Genomic DNA, 13730 nt, shown 5'->3' on the forward strand with positions numbered 1-13730 from the left:
TTTTTTTAAAATGAAAAAATTAAACCAAAATAAATGAGATGTCCTAGGTTTTTTTTTTAGGTTTTTTTTTTTTTTTTTAAATTTTTTCTTTTTTTTTTTTTTTTTTAGAATCTGTCTCTCTGTCTTATTGTTTATAAGTGGCAATGCAGGCAGACGACAGGAACATATGTTTGGAAGACTCTGAAATTAGACAAAGCAATAATGGAAAAAATTTTTTTTATATTTTTTTTTTTTTTAGCTTTCATACAAGGCTATGCTGTTGGCATCTTTGTCTGAAACTTTAAAAAATAATAGACACATACATATTCATTCATATATATAGGCATGTGCACGTTTGTGTCTTTATTTCCACACACAGTTTCATGTTTATAAATCAGTATCCATGAAGATAAATACACCTTTGCAAATATTATTTTCATAAACTAATATATGTAGGTGTAAAATTTGCAAAAGAGCAGTCAGTTAATTTTAGAAAGAGAGAAAGCTATAAAATAGTATGGCATACACCAAGAAAAAAATGGGATTCTATTTCGAGACACAATTCTCAGGTTGTTTTTTTTTTCAGTAACTTATAAGAACAATTTAGATCATTTAGTTGCTTTCATACTGCCCTAAAGCCTTATGTTTCTATCTGTCCTGCTGGATATACAGAAAGGTCTTTTTTATAACAACTCAGTGCTATTCAGTGCAATTTCCTCACTTAAGGGCAGAAAATCTCCTTCAAGGGAAAGAAAGGTTCTTTTCCTAAATCTAATCTTTTCTTCTCTACACTTCCAGTAACTTAAAGGTTGCCTGAAAGTTATTTATTTGAGATAGGTAAAGTTTTTAGAACCATCATTAGTATCCTACTTTCAATTAATACAAAATAATCCTTCTTGGATTTATTAATTTTAGATTAATTGGATATAGATTAATAGATTTATTGGATTTATTTAACAATAGTATTAAAGACCTAATATGTGATTTGTAAAAATATTTTTTAAAATAACCAAAGGCGTTATGCTTTTCATAATTCTATTAGTTTGATTTACTCATTTTCTAAAAACCAAAATAAACTGGAGTTGATGAAGTTCAATTCCCTAATTTTCAAATTACTTATATTTATTTTGTGTATCATATGTGATTATCGGGGGTGTGTTTCCCTAAAATTGTGTTGTTTAAACAAACTACGAATAATTTTTTAATTATTCTTCTTCATTAGGCATAAATGGTATGCAAAGAAAAAGAAATCAAAACTGCTTTGAAACATTCCATAAATTATTTACATAAAAGCACAGCAAGACTTAGTTCTAATATTAGGCTGATTTTGTGCTTTCAAAAGATCAATTAAAGGGAGGAAAAGTTGTGCCTCTTGTCTATCAGTGCTCCCAGAACGCTCTTGGTCATACAGGGTGAACTGCTATGTACTTGTATTTTGGTTGCATCTAGTCATAGTTTTGTGTACAACTCCAGTCGTAAATACCAGAAGTCTTGATTTCTTCTGCACAGGTGATTTGTTGGCTTTTTTTTGTTTAGTTGTTTTTTTTTAGTTGGTTGGCTGGTTGATTTTTGTGTGTGTGTTTGTGTGTGTGTTTTGGTTTTGGGTTGGTTTTTTTTTTTTTTTTTTCCTTTTCTCAGTGGGACTGACCTTGAGATTAGATCAGTTTGGTAGACCACGGTGCTAATGATGTCAAGATTGTGGGTTCAGTCCCTGAACGGGCCATTCACTGAAGAGTTGGACTTGACGATCCTTGTGAGTCTCTTTCAAGTCAGAATATACTGTGATTCTGTGATAATTAAAGAAAAATAAATTACAGTATAAAGAACTGTAATTTTGCTTCCTCTATAGCAGTGCTTTACTGGCAAGTGAGAGAGCACGTTGGCAGCACAGTGAAAAAGAAGCCAAAACAAATGACTGGAAGCTTTTAATTTTTTTCACAAAATGAGTTTCATGTTCACACTTTTACCTTTCCAGTTGGGAAGAACCCATCATCACAAATAATTTCAGCAGGGCAGTGTCTCTTCTTGTGTCTGAGCAGGGTGTGTAGAGCACGACTGCAATATCTTTAATTATTCTTAGCAAGAAAGGTAGCCTAGGCATGGGGGATGAGAGGTGCAAATTGTGTGATGAGTACAAGGAGAGGGTCTGCTCAGGAGGTTTGTTATTAGATAGATGGGCTTTCTGCCTAGATCCCAGTTTTGAATTGGGCTAATAAGGAGACACTGACCGAGAATCAGTGGTTCATGAATAGCTGTGCAATGGATTTGCCTCGGGGGATTATAGTAAACTCACAGGCAACTGCTGCCCATGCAGAAAAGAGGGTGCTGAGCGCAGCATTGCAGTCAGAGAGAGGGGCTGGTTGCCATAGGGCACGCAGAACATTTTGGGATGCTTCTATGGGAGTGCTTCATTAAGGGAAATGAGACAGGCTGAGAGATGCCAGGAACGAAAAGACCTTTTCTGCCCACACTGTAACTTTTGTGGTCACATAGCTGTCAATCCAGTACCAACCAACCAGCATTAAATTTACTGTCTCCCCAAGCTCCTTTTCTTTCATTCTCTCTTTCTTTTTCTTTATTTTTTTTTCAGAGACAGCTAAGAGTCTGAACAGTTTGAAAAAGACACAATTGCACCTAGACAAAATTCCCCCAGATAAAGCCCAAAATAAAACCAAAGACACAGAGACAAGAAAATGTTTCTCAACAGAATGACCTTTTCTGGGAAGAGGGGGGAGCTGGAATTGTTCACGCACTTCAATCTCAGCCTTGCTAGGTGAGTTTTAACTCTTCATTTTCTCCACACCTTTACCCTCTTTTCTCCCAGTAACACCAGGGAGCCTTTTCCTGTCTGAGGTTCTCCTCATTGCCCTTTTCCTTGACTTTGTCTTGTCACTCTGACCATAGTCTTGTTCTGCCAGATATGTTTCATTTTCTGCATGACTTCCCCTGGATGGGCATTTCAAGCTGTGATTTCTAAGCTTGATCTCACACTGTAGATCCTGTTATCTCAGTAAAAAGCTTTAAAGTTCAAAGTGAGTTGGATGAACAACACTTTAAAAGCAGTGTAAAGTATAAGCATCCTCTGGGTGGGAGGATTTCAGAAAAAAAATCTGATGTTTGCATGCTTTTATATGGAGAAACAAGAATTAAAAACTGAATGCCAATTTGGTATAAAAATGTTATAAAGAATTACTAAGAGGGCTGAAGAAGTGCGTGTTTTTATGGTTCTGTTTCCACACTGACTGGCCTGGGGCCCTTGCCGCTTGTAGCCCCAAGGCTTTTCTTACCAGCCGAGTTTATTCCAGAGCTGTCGAACTCCCTGGAAGTTTGTTAGACTTTAGACCAAACTACTTAAGCAGAAAAAACATGGACTAACTAGGATGTTATTAGTTGCTACACAAAGCAGTTGGATAACATGCCTGGTACAAGGAACAAGATGGTGTTACCATATTTCCCATTCGTGTCTGTTCAGCTGTCCTCCACCTGGACTCCCTGGTACAGCTGTCCCCTGTTTTATGGGCATTTTTTACTGTCTTTCCAGGACAGATAGACTTGGAAGTATGTATATGGAAGATCTGTCTTTGTTTGCTGTGATGGATTGCATTGGCATTCAAGACTTTCTGGTGATGTACCCGAACAGGACAAACTCCCTACATCCAGAAGCACTGACTTTCCACTGGTGTTTAAAAAGGCATCTTTAGAAACCTAATCAGTGGTTTTGATATCTGTGGAAAGAGAGCAGAGCTTTCATCTGTTAGAGTATAATTCCCCTAAACACATACTGGAGACATGTTACAGTAACCAGAAGAAAAAAAAAAAATCTCTGAATTTTCATAAAACTTTCGCTGGAGTAGGGGGGCAATTTATTCAGTCTAGCATGAGCCATTTAAAAGTTATGAGAATATTCTCATAAATAAAAGGAGATGTGACAGAATTTTTGGAAGGTTTTTTTTTAAAGAAGCCTTTTTTCGAATAATTCACTGGTAGCACCACATATCCCACTAAACTACACATAAATTAACCTGGTTGTAAAACCTTTACACAAAGAATTGAGCTCTTAGATAGAAGAAAGTTTATACAGCAAAAATTGCAGAGGTGACAAGGAAATTTAAGATCTAGCTGTGTAATACACAACCTGGGTGGCAAACATCTTGTGGTATCCCTATGACTTATTCATAAGATATGACTTGGATGGCAAACAGACATTCTAGAAACACAATTTTTTAAAAGGAGAGGATTTGATTAGTTTGCTTATTTATTTATTTAATTATTGAAGTGGAGAGGTATAGAGCAGAAGTAACTCATTTGAAGTCTTCAGAACATAATTGTGCATGGCCAGGATAAGGGTGGTTACAGAATCTGTGCAGCCCACTGTAGATGCTTCAGCCCAAAACCCATGTGATTCCACTACCTGTGATATAGTGGTGAGACAGTTTATCATGCAGCTGTGCAGTACCACCTTTTTCAGCCTTTCTTTCTTTCAATTTTTCTTTTTTTTCTTGTTTCTTTTTTNCCTGTGATATAGTGGTGAGACAGTTTATCATGCAGCTGTGCAGTACCACCTTTTTCAGCCTTTCTTTCTTTCAATTTTTCTTTTTTTTCTTGTTTCTTTTTTCTTTTTTTTTTTTTTTCCAACGGGAACAAATATATAAACTGGAATGTTGGGCTCTTTCCTCTTATCCTAGGAAAAAAGCAGGAAACGAGTAAATGGAGACAAGTTTGTCTATTAAAATAACAATTCAAAACTGCATTATATCTTTCTTCACTGGAGATATGTGCAGCACACAGCATTGCATTGCATACTTAGTCCTGTGATTATTGTGCCTGGGAATTGACTAGATTGAGCAAAGGCTCCTGTTTAGACCCTGGTATCACAGTTCTTTTTGTTATGAAAAAAAAAAAAAGTTGATGGCAGAGAGTAGGGCACATCATTATCTCTTTCTCAAATATATCTGGGATGTTCCTAGGACCAGCCTATATTCTTCCCAGGGCATCCTACGCTGCAATTGTCAGAGAGAGATGATACACTGAATGGGTATTTCATTTGACTCGTTACAGCTATTCTTACATTGTTATGGCAAAAGACCAGAGTAATACAAAACCAATGTGCTTAGGCTTGTTTGTGAAAGCTATTTGGTGATAATTTACCAAAAGTAAATATAATTCTCATGAAGTTATTGAATCACAGAAGTGCGGAGGCAGCAGAGTTGCATATAGAAACAGCAACCTGAATTTGAGGCAAATAGTATTGGTAAAAGTGATCACGATTTGGAGAAGTTTTGTGTCAGATCACTGCTTTCTTTTTGTAGAAATATGTTTGTTCATCTCAGTCCCCAAAGTGACAAAAGTAAGAGATTTTTTTACAGATCTTTTCTGTATGTTAAGTAACATCCTTATGTGCAGAAAAATTGCAATAGTCCTGAAAGTGCATGCATATCTTTGTTTATCTGTTCAAATTGCCCTCATTTCTGTTCTTAAATTACATTTTAAAAGGAGTGAAAGCAGTTCACTCTTTTTCACAGTGGATTTCACAGTGAAACCCTCATTGTCCAAGCTTTCAAGTCAGTATGGCAGTACTGTCATGTATCCCCTCCATTTGGGAATAGACTAATTCTCAATCACATGGCTAAATAGATAAATGCAGCTCCTTGGGTTAATCTTGTTTTATTATTGGGTGACATTCAGATGTTTGCTCCATTCACAACTGTGGGCTATTCCTTAGTTAAAGAACTTTTATATTATGTAAATAACCATGACTTGCCAAAGACAAAAACAGTTAGAAAATTCTAAGAAATACAAGGGGAAAGAGGAACAAAACAGCAATTGTTAATTTTTCAGTTCTTGTGATTCAGAGGAGGAAAATCAGGATGTACTGCATGCTGTTTAATTTGTAGTTAATGACATTCATTATAATGACACATTAGACATTCAGAGCTTTGTCTTCTATTGTTTGGGGTTTTTTTTGAATGTTGATATGTTCAGGTTTTGAAATGCAGTAGAGTTGTATTATGTTAAATTATTTTATTTTATAAAATATTAATCATATTGTGTTGGCAGAAGGGAAGTCTATTTCTCTCAAAGCAATTTCCAAATCCCATTAAGGGAAGGATCTGATCCTGGGTGGATCAGATTAGATAAAAATGGCTGCCTCACTTATGGGGACACCACACAGGCAGCTGTTTTCTTGTTTTTCATTACGTCCTGACAACATGCCCACCTCAGTGCCAAACAAAGGGAAATATAGCAAATTTAACCTTGATATTTACTTTGTCTCCTACAGACAATTTTGCCATTGAAAAGGAAACAAGAACCTTCTTTTAAGATCATTTCTGCAATCTATTTTCGAAAATATTGTTTGCAGTGTTTCTTGTCTGTTTTGGGCAACAGTCTGGTGGGAAAGGATGCTTCAAACTCAATTCTAAAGTGTATGGGGTAGAAGTTCTGGTACTTGATCCTTCAGAAATCATAATGCAGCTGAATACTTTCTTAAATGCTGTTCTGCTAGTACCTGATTTTTCTGAAAATCCACAACAGGAAAACTAGAAGTAGCAGAAATTCAGCAAACTTCTGTCGTATATGAGTAACAAAGCAAAGGTGGCAACCTCACTGACTTTGTAAATAGACTAGACTCCCCAGTAGACATTGCACACCACAAGACAAGAGAAACATTGCATTGCAAGACTATGATGATATCTTAAAGGAATCTATCAGAACAGAGGCTTTCAGTAACCTACAGACCATTTAATGATCAGCATTGCCTTGCTTTGCCTAGCAAGGGGAAGGGGCAGGCATTGATCTCTTCTCTGTGGGGACCAGTGACAGGACCCAAGGGAGTGGCTTGAAGTTGTGTCAGGGAAGGTTTTGGTTGGATATTAGAAGAAGGTTCTTCACCCAGAGGGTGATTGGGCACTGAACAGGCTCTGCAGGGCAGTGGTCACAGCACCAAGGCTGACAGAGCTCAAGAAGCATTCAGATGATACCCTCAGGCACTCAGTGTGACTCTTGGAGATGGTGCAGGGCCAGGAGATGGACCCGATGACCCTTATGGATCTCATCCAACTCAGTATATTCTATGATTCTGTGATTTTCTCTACATTACTTGATGCACAGAAGTGTAGCTTATGTGAAAAATAGTATTTTTGTATTCTAAACACTCTAAAAATTGGTACATGGAAATCCAGTTAGCTTAAATATGCAAAACACCCTAAATTCCTGAGCTTGTGTCGTTCAATAAAAGAGGTTTACATTCCTGAGTCATTCAATAAAAGAGGTTTACAAAGCTGGGGCTTGCTGTAGCTTCCATTTTAGTAATTTGATTTGCCCCTGATATGAATCAGCAGATAAGATGCATTCAGGTTGAAGGTCTGGTAGCACCTCCCTATGGCAGAAACCTCTAATTTCACTACAGCTAACACTTTTTTCCATCAACCCTAACTCTCAGCAGCTGCCTGCCCTGGCAGTTTCCACGTGAACATATGAAGAAGTCTGTGCTAACACAGTGGCAAAATGAGAGGTCCAAAAAATGAACAGCCTTTCTCCAGTTCTCATCAGGGACCTCTTCTGGATATAGCTGGACTCTGGCAACATGTTTCTGAAGTATCTCACCAACACCAGCTACTGCCACAGAGTCTAGTGCCAATATGGCTCCTGAGAGATAACAGATTTCCTCTGTGTATTTCCTTTTTTTTCCCCTTTTTTTTTTTTTTTTGGAAATCAAGGAGTAAACTGCTTTAAGAAACAGCAACTCCTGTCTGCGCTCAGAAATCTAAATTAACATGGCAAACTGCCATGATTTTCTATATTGATTTACAACTATGTCCCAGTTCATAAACCTGTAGTTGTGACTTCTGCTGTCACATTGTATGTGTGCAGTCAAGAAAAAGTGGTTTTAAGTCATAAAACAATAATTCAGGAAATAGAAATGTTAGAAATCATGAATGTGTTGAACTAAACCACATAAGCGTTAAACTTTTGCCTGATGTCTGCTGTTCCATAGTATTTTCAGCACTAAAACAATAGCTTTACAGTACACAATTTTAATGAAAAATATTGAGAAAAACTAATTTTAATCAAAGAAAAAAGCTCTATTCTCTTTGGATTAGACCGTTTTCAAAGATTATGTTCTTATCAATTGACATGAAATGTAAAGCAAAAATCAAGAGAGATAGAAAGAGATTTTTACCTGGCCCATGTGCATTTATAAAGCCACTGTTCTGATCTGGGAACATTTTACACTTCTGTTCTTCTTGGGTAAGGTCATAAAAGAGAAGGGAGAAATGGCTTCGTTGTTAGCAAAACCAATTTCAAACTCTTCTCTTTGATCCAGTGATGAAGTCTGTCATGATTACTGAGAGATACATTAATTAATGTGCTGAAACTAAATAGAGTAAGAAAAGTAACTATTGATTAGCCTTTGTGAACATGAGCACACTGGAGGGAAGTCTAGACAGAATGCTTATTAAAAACAAATACTGCAGTATTCCACAGCAATAGATATAATAATCTGGCTTCCAACAGCATTTAGAGCCATTACCACAGAACATTGTCATGGGGTTTGTGAGCAGAAGTGTACCTGACACGCTCAGAAACACATCTTCAGCTGCTCCTGTGGAACTAATCTGGTATATCAGCTGATCAACTGTCAGCTTTATATATTATTCATTCTCAAGCCATATGTTTTAAAAGATTTTTTGTTTTTGCTGGGATTTTTGTTGCTGTTTTGTTTTACAACTCACAGCCTGGCACCGTGACTTTAAAGACTGCTTTCTTAAAGGATAGATTTGTCCAAGGGAAGAGTGTGTGTGTATCCAGTTGAACTGAATATGGTTATTTCTCAACAGTCACAGATTTCATTTGTCACCTTATTGCTTGAGTCAGGGGAGTGGATTAAGGCACAGGATGTCACTGCCACTTTAAGAGAGCATCCTTTTTGAAAAGCCAGTTTATTGTTTGGTGTTTATTTGAATAAAAATGTGAGTTGCTTCCTGAGAGGAGGCAGAAGCTGAATAGTATTCTTCATGGGAAAGGGAGTGATTTAGTGCACCGAGTCACCCAAGGAATTTGCTACAATCCACTTATTCCTGTGCAGAAATGAAAGGATATGGTTTCATTGTAGTCAAACCCATAAAGAAAATTGACAGCCAGGAGAAGAAGTCCTCAGCAGTGTTACTGGTCATATTGACCAGTAGAAGATTTATATTTCTAGAAAGTCTACTATAGTAATTTCAAGATTTACATGAAATTGACTAATGAATAGCAGGGAACAAATTGTTTAAGGACAAATTTGGCAGTTCCTGTTCTGTTCGGCTACAGTAATAACCTGTTGTTGTCCCTGTCTTAGCTGCTGTAGTGGTTTGAATCTTGTTTTCCCCCAGAGGCTAAGAAAATGGTAAAACCCCGAGGGGTGGAAACCCCTGGAAGTTTTGAAGTTTTGTCCAATGGGCGCTCCTGCAAAAATGTCAACATACCAACAAGCACTGGAAGAGACGAGTGGTAGTTTGGTGGTTGTTGTTGAGAAGTAACCATGTTGTAGAGCCACGAGGAAGGGGCTCTGAGCCCCTCGAGGCCTCTGGGGCCTCCCAGCCCCCGGCTGGGGGGACTGCAAAGACTTGGAACAGTGTTAGACTAGGCTAAGTGTCTCTAGTTATGCTGGGAGATGTTTCTCTCCACCCTGGGCAGCGGAGACAGAGCAGAAAGCAGAGACCCAGCGTCCGGAGACTCTGGCTAAGAGCCAGGACAGATAAGAACTGAACCGAAGCAGCAGAAACAACATTACAGCCAAGCAGGAGGGAACTCCTGGAAAGAGAGAGAGAGCCGGCAGCAGAGCTACAGAGTTCTTGGGGTAAGAACTGATACGAGACCCCCAAACTTCTTTGAGACCTCCTGGAAAGGAGGAAGATGATAGACTCTTACTTGAAAGAGCCTTGAAGTGCGACATGCACTGCAGAAAGGAGCTAGAGAGCTCCGAGAGGAATGCAGAGGGGGTGACCTTGGCTCCCCCCTCGCACTGATGCCAAGGTGACAACCTGACAGCAGGGCACAGAGGCCCTGCAAGGAGCTTGAATCTCCTGGAGATACCAGACTGTCACGAAGACCCCCCTGCGTCTTGTGATAGGACCGTGGTGGAACAACTTTGTCTGAGGTGAACGTAACCCAGGGAAGACCCCTTTGCCTGCGTCAAGGGGCCGAGGGAGCTTGGAGGCCTCCCATGTGAGTGCTGGCAGAAATCCAGCTATCAGCTGCTGCATGCATGTGGAGAGGACAGATGACTGCTGCTGTAGAAGATCCTGCTGCTCTGAAGAAGGGATCGAACCTTCTTTCCCTCCTGGACTTTTATTTGGAGGGGAGAAGAGATCTGATCCATTGTAAATACTATATGTCATGGTAGAGATAGTTGTGATCGTGTGTATAATGTGATATGGTATTTATTTGTACAGTCATTGTAATATATTCCCTTTCCCCCATTCCGAGTCTGACGTATTTTGTCTGGAAAAATGATCCCACATTAGGTTGAGATGGGGAAGGGGGCTAGGACTACGGGATTGGATTTTGGGGCTATCGCAAACCATGACAGCTGCAAAGAAGATATGTTGGGATTAAAGTAGCTGGTCTTTTTCATGAATATTTCTTGACTAGAAATCCACACCCAAGTTAGTGTTTTCTGTTTTAGTGCAATCATATGTTTTCCATCGATTGCTTAATTAAGACCACTTTGTTACAAAAGTCTAAATATTCTGTCTGCTCCATGATTCAAAATTTTATTTCTTTCAATAACTTCATGTTTGTTTGTTTTTAATTAGTTCTTTTCCATTATTTGCTTTCATCTGGAAAAGTTACATTGAGGATTTATCTGACTAAGCACCTATTTGAAGCACCTAGATTGTAGGTTCTTAAAAATATAGGGTCCCATAAATTAGCACTGCAAAAACAGTGGAGCAGCCTCATAGTAAGCAACATGTTTAATATAAATACTTTAATTAGTATAAAACCCACAACAAGATATAACAGTCAAATTCTATAAAAAGAATTCATTAAAAAAAAAATACTCATTAATTAGCTCCAAACTTCAGCCATATTTCATATGTCCCATTAACTTTCCTAAGAATTTCAAAAGGGAAACTGGGCATCTAGACAGAAAAAAAAGGGAAAAAGAATGTAAAAGAATTGTGGATGTTCTTGAGATGGGTTTTGCACTTGTTATGCTCATGTTAGATAAGCTTTTCTGTTAGAAGGGAAAATCATCATAGAGAAACATTTGCAATTTTAATATTGTAGAGTAGGGTCAGGCAATAGAACTTTCTGGCTCAGGTCAATCACCTTAAAATAGGTGCAAGTGTGCAGAGTGCAAAGATGAAAGCTTCAAAATGAATAAAAGATGGTAAGAGTCACAGAATCATAGAATTATTTAGGTTGGAGAAGACCTGAGTTTTTGCAAGCACCTTTCTGCTGAGGGATTGAGGTGATGCTTCTGGAATAAGTCCTTGAATTTGAAATCACCTCCTTTCAAACACATTCTGCAAGAGCTTCATCCAGACTTGAACTATTTGAATTTTGGACAATGTTTTTGTGCTTTGGCTGTATTGCAGTTATATTGCAGTATCTTTAATTCAGCAGGAACAAAGACATCTTAATTAAAAATAATAAGTGGGGGGAAAAAAAGCCAGAATTTTTCTTTCATGCTGACTTCAAAATCCTTGATACTGCTTATTTCATTTCTACATCCTGTGATGCCCCATATGTTGTAAAGCTTATCTTTTTTTTCTATTAAAAGAGTCTGTTCTGTAGATTATAATGCCATTTTCATCTCCATTGTACACAAAAAAACCCTTTTCCATTCCACAGTAAATACATCTGTTTCTCTGCACATTCTATCTGTGGACTTTTAGAAGTTCAAGAAGTCTACTAAATTAGATTGGAGAAATACTTTTATTTATTACTTTACCCTTTTTTATTATTTTTAATTTTTTAATAAAAATTACAAAAAAAAATAAAATTGGACTTTTATCATGGGGATTGAAGTCCTGTGTCTACTTTGCAAGAAGAGTCATGGATAACAAGGTTTTGCCTCCACACTGCCCTGCTGCGGAGTTAAGAGAACTTTACCAATATTCACCTCTATCAGAAACTCGATTTTTCTCTGTGTCAAGGCAAGTAAGACTGGTTTTGATATAATGTTGATTTTTTTTGAAGGTTAGTTTTTCTTCGATATATGTGGGTACCTACCTATGTACGAGACTGCTGTTGGAAAACCAAGGTCAAGTTCTTCCACGTGTGCTAATGGTGTTCACTTCCCTTATGCCATACAGGATTATAAAGAATAATCTGAAGGTAAAAGGTAAAAGGTAAAAACTTTTAAAGAGTTATATTACATGGTAACACTGCTGTATCTATACAGGAGATTTTAGGAAAGGGTGGAACCTGTGACATGAATAAACAGCAGTGAGCCATGAAGGAAAAATGCACTAAAAACACTACTACATATTTTATGCTTCAGAACTCAAGTAGTAGCACAGAAATAACTAATTTGCAGGGGAATTGGGGATGGTTTTGCCTCTTTTTTTTGGGGGGTTGTGTGTGTGTGTTTACTCTCCTGATCTTTGGGACTCTCAGTGATATGATACCTGAAATCTCCTAAATCTTAGCCCCAGCTCTGCATCATTTTTGAGAGGTCTAAAGTTATATGAAATAGAACCCCTAAATATGCACATATCCAAGCTCCTCTTCACTAAAGAGAAATGATTCTCATATCTCAAAGTGACAGCCATCTCTAGAAATCACAGTGACCTATTCATTAAAGACCCGAGTCCCATGTGCATGGTAGAATTCATTAAATGATGTTATTCTCTGAGCAAATGCTATATAACTCTGTGGTCTGACATTCATAAATATTTGTGTCTGGCAATTACCTGGTAAAACTTCAGGGTACTGAAAAAAGAAATATTAAAATAAAGTCAATTTTTTTTTTGTTTTGTTTTGTTAGGGTTTTTTTCTTCCTTCAAGAAGATTTGACTTTTGTCACTCAAGTTGAGAGACTTGCTTCTTTTGCATGAAGAATGGGATAAGCTCTCCACATCAGAAATATCATCTTGGCCAAGGTCATTTAATTCCATCGAATCAGAGCTGGGACTTTAGTACATGGAGACGTTTATAGCCCGCTGTCATTCTGGCAAGTGACAGAAATAGAGGGTGGAGCAGGTGCCGAGCAGAATTGTCATATTTTCATAGCAAGGCCGGAGAGCTCTGTGATTTATGGATGCTCAGTATACAACCGTGACGCCCCACAAGTGAATACACAAGTTGCAAATCTGTAAACAGCTACGGTGGGAATTCACTAATCTCTGCCTGCTGTAGCTCATTCTGTACAGGTCCTCGAGCTTTGTATAAGAAAGTTTTGACATTGTGCTCTATAAAAACACACACAGCAGTTTGCCAGGGCTTGTCAGCAAGGACAATAACACATTTTACTAAGTCTGTAAAGCCCATCATTGTTCATAATGTCACACTGTTGAGAACTGGAAAAGCAGAACTAATAAGGTCTTTCTAGAACAATTTCTAATGTTTCTTGAAAAGCAAATGTGTGGTTTTACTTATTGTGCAGAATCAAGGTAATCTAAAACTCTAAATAAAGCTAAGACGACCAGAGATTTCTCCACATTGAACAGACAATAAACCTCACGATATCCACTTTAGTTGGGATCAGATATTCCTTCTTTCTTTTTCAGTCCCCACGAAATACTACCTTTTCTTTGTAT

The sequence above is a fragment of the Lepidothrix coronata genome, unplaced genomic scaffold, assembly GCF_001604755.1.
Source record: "Lepidothrix coronata isolate B3197 unplaced genomic scaffold, Lepidothrix_coronata-1.0 Scaffold72, whole genome shotgun sequence".
Taxonomy (NCBI): domain Eukaryota; kingdom Metazoa; phylum Chordata; class Aves; order Passeriformes; family Pipridae; genus Lepidothrix; species Lepidothrix coronata.